This window comes from Limulus polyphemus, unplaced genomic scaffold (genome assembly GCF_000517525.1).
Source record: "Limulus polyphemus unplaced genomic scaffold, Limulus_polyphemus-2.1.2 Scaffold33, whole genome shotgun sequence".
Classification (NCBI taxonomy): Eukaryota; Metazoa; Arthropoda; class Merostomata; order Xiphosura; family Limulidae; genus Limulus; species Limulus polyphemus.
Genome location: NW_013665643.1, coordinates 1,125,645 through 1,129,523, shown reverse-complemented (window position 1 = coordinate 1,129,523; position 3,879 = coordinate 1,125,645). Strand labels below are relative to the sequence as shown.

The window sequence follows — 3,879 nt, the reverse complement described above, 5'->3', positions numbered from 1 at the left end:
AATTACTCCAGTGTTACTCACTATAATATATAGTTACTCCAGTGTTATTCACCATAATATATAATTACTCCAGTGTTACTCACTATAATATATAGTTACTCCAGTGTTATTCACCATAATATATAATTACTCCAGTGTTATTCACCATAATGTGTGCTTACTCCAGTGTTATTCACCATGATGTATACCCATCCCACTGTTGTTCACCATGATGTATGCTTACTCCAGTGTTATTCACCATAATATATACTTACTCCAGTGTTATTCACCGTGATGTATACCCATCCCACTGTTTTCACCATGATGTATGCTTACTCCAGTGTTATTCACCATAATATATAGTTACTCCAGAGTTATTCACCGTGATGTATACCCATCCCACTGTTGTTCACCATAATGTGTGCTTACTCCAGTGTTATTCACCATAATATATAATTACTCCAGTGTTATTCACCATAATATATAGTTACTCCAGAGTTATTCACCGTGATGTATACCCATCCCACTGTTGTTCACCATAATGTGTACTTACTCCAGTGTTATTCACCATACTATATAGTTACTCCACTGTTGTTCACCATGATGTATGCTTATCCTTGTGTCGTTCACTGTAGTGTACACTTATCCCAGTGTTAACCTTTCGATCCATTTGAAAGGTCATCATCTCTATAAAAATCAATAGTCTTCGTCTTCATTCCACCCCGAATGCTCACTCAGCCAAATGCCAAAATGTCATTGATTTATTCCTAAACATAGAAATCATTCGGACGGAGGAGGAAAAGACAGACGACTAAAACAGGATGTCTTCACCCACCATAGGGTCGACTTAAATAGTAACGGCGTCTGTTAGACTTTCCACAGAGAAAGACAGTTATAATCAAGTTTAGTACATATATGTTAAACAAATGCGGATTCTATCCTTGTCAGCAAGAATATCCAAAGAAATAAATAATCACTCACTGTTTATAGGAACATTCAATAACAAACAATGACAGTTTCTTGATTTATAACACACGAAGGTTTGAAAACAATACAAAAATATATAAATTTCCAAGTTTTAAGTCTCGAACTATGACTTCATTCGTATGTAAAAGCGCTACAGTGACGATGTTATGTTTATAAATCTGATTTCAACATATGTTCTGTGAAAGCTGTGAATAGTGCAGTTGAAAACCTGAATATATTATTTCTTCTAACGTTGTATGATTGTTTTGAAAGAAATTAAATGTCATATTTATTTTTAATGTAATTCGTAGGATAAGCCAAGCAGGTTATCCATGGCTTCAAAGATCTGACAACAAACGAAATTTGTTGCATTACATCTCCTAAGAAATGCGTGGTTAAAAGTTTTTGTTTTTTGTATCTGAACGTATACTAACGAATAGCATATACGACCAAGAAGGCTATAAGACTGATTAATTTTCTGATCATAATGTAAATGAAAATTGCAACGCAAAAATATTTACAAAGTTTCGTAATTTGGAAAATGAGTTCACAAAAGCTATAAAGAATTTTTGCATTTTGAACAGTAATGTTTAAAACTGTTCATTTTGTTAATTTACTATACTCAAAGCTTCTCAAGCTTTACGTTTGATGTTCACCCACTTCTCAAATTTTTTTCTTTTCAAGTTTACATAGCAGATGAGTGTATTTAAACCAATTGTACTTAGCAGATGAGTGCACTCATCTGCTAAAGAATATTTGTTTAAATACACTCATCTGTTGAGTAATATTAGTTTACTTATAAGTAATATTACTTTAAATACACTCATCTGCTAAGAAACATTTGTGTAAATGCACTCATCAGCTAAGTACAATTAGTTTAAATGCACTCATCTGCTAAGAAACATTTGTGTAAATGCACTCATCTGCTAAGTAATATTACTTTAAATACACTCATCTGCTAAGAAACATTTGTTTAAATGCACTCATCTGCTAAGTAATATTACTTTAAATGCACTCATCTGCTAAGAAACATTTGCGTAAATGGCTAAGTACAATTAGTTTAAATGCACTCATCTGCAGATGAGTGCATTTAAAAGAACGATTTAATAACATTTATGACTTATATTAAATATTTTCTTCACTGCATGTAATCACTTATACTGTTGTATGGGTTTATGAAATTAAATGAAGCAGTACCTCCTAGTGGAACATTCCTCAGTGGAACATTTAATTGTTGCCTTTATAAGGGAATCTTCTAATTGTGTGACAATAAGTGGTAACTAAAAACTGTTCCATAATATAAAACCTCAAGATTTTTGGTTAGTCAAAGTTTTACAAGATGGAAAAGTGATCAAACGAGCTCAATGAAAAAGACACTAAACAAAAATGCTTGATTTAATTTTTTAAAGCTGCTAATACGTGAAACTAACTAGTTTGGAGTGACCCAGTCATATATTTTAAAGGGTTTCTGGCACTTAGAATAATGTGTCATGTGTGACATGCTACTCAGAGTAACCCGAGGTAATTCCGGGGTTTTAGTAAATAATGGAGGTACAAGTGTAACTTTCCAATTATTGAGTATTCCTCAACTAGATAACTTGAAAAACAACCGCACTTTTAGCATGAATGATGTGAATTCATCACATGCATGCTAAATCATCGCTTCCTCGTTCATAGCGAGTGGCAAACAAGCATAGGACTAGAAAACAGAATGGTCTGGATGGAGCCACATAGTTGCCTTATCTCGCTAAATTATCTACAGGTTTTTAGTAACATTCTCAGTCATCGAACGTGGTTACAAAATTATATTTTTGCATTTACTTTTGATGTCTGCACATAGGGGTAAAACTGGTCAAACAATATTGGGATTAATCCTCTAGTGAGCGACTAAGTCCTTAGAAGGTTTTGTTTTATAAGCATCAGATGGGATTATTAGGCCAAGGGAGATCTTTAACAATTTATTTAGAGCTACTTTAACTTTTGCTTTTACCGCGTATACGTATATTATTTTATGTGTTCACTGTCTTGCAAAGAATTATCACTTAAGTGGTTAGTTTTCAGTGATGTCAGGCTAAAAAGCCGAGAGTAGCATTGCTATATTCAAGGCTGGTCTAGTGAGCGTGGCAATTACAACACCCAACGAGAATAAAAGCACTTACCGTACAGTGCGGTCTCTACTAGTCTAATAAACTCAGGGCCTCAGCAGCGAACCGTTCGCCATGTCATGACGACGTTGTCACAAGGAAGCAGGGATACTTTCAGCACTCGGTCTATCTGATGTTAAACGGTGAGGCACTAGCTTCAGAGAGTGGCGTAAGGTGTTGGCGTTTTGACAAAAACGGTATTAAAAATGGTTTCGTTCGATGAAACTTGTAACTCACGCAGTACATCGTCCTCCACTGCGGGAAGGTGTATCTGAGCAACAGCTAGCGGAACGCGGCGCGCGCGCACAAAGACAGCCGCAGAGCTATTTCCCCCTACCCCCGTTTTTCTCCCTTTAATCCTGGTTCATTCTGCCACCAGATACGAAGTGTAATGAGAAAATGACGTCACGAGGATCGAACCTACCGAACGCCTCTAATGCTATCTCTCTCAACCGAACCATTCACCTCTATTTCTTAGATATTCCATTTCACGTTTGTGTAACGTTTGACAAGTTTAGTGGCTACTTCTTGTCCCTTCTTGAAACGTTGTTTAACTTTAAAACTAATGTGCTGTATATTTGATGTTTAAAGGCGATAACACATAAAATTTGTCTCAGCTGCAATACACTCTTTGATTTTTGTTCAGTTATAAAAGATTTGACAAAAAAAACAACAACATTATTCTGAATTGTTGTGCTCTGAAAGCACGGAAACGTACTCAAATACAAGAACATTTAGGATGTTCCTTTATTTAAAGTAGCCCAAGTGGGGGTGGATGCTATTGACTAGC

General features: G+C 35.4%; 1 protein-coding gene across 1 annotated transcript in view; it reads right to left on the bottom strand.

Moving 5' to 3' along the window:
* Nucleotides 1-3,288, bottom strand: part of LOC106460312 (potassium voltage-gated channel protein Shab-like) — a 159,155-nt gene extending 155,867 nt beyond the window's left edge. The window contains exon 1 of the mRNA XM_022387381.1: nt 3,105-3,288. The gene's annotated coding sequence lies outside the window, so the exon portion shown is untranslated. The remainder of the gene's footprint in view (nt 1-3,104) is intronic.
* Nucleotides 3,289-3,879: the final 591 nt, after the last annotated feature.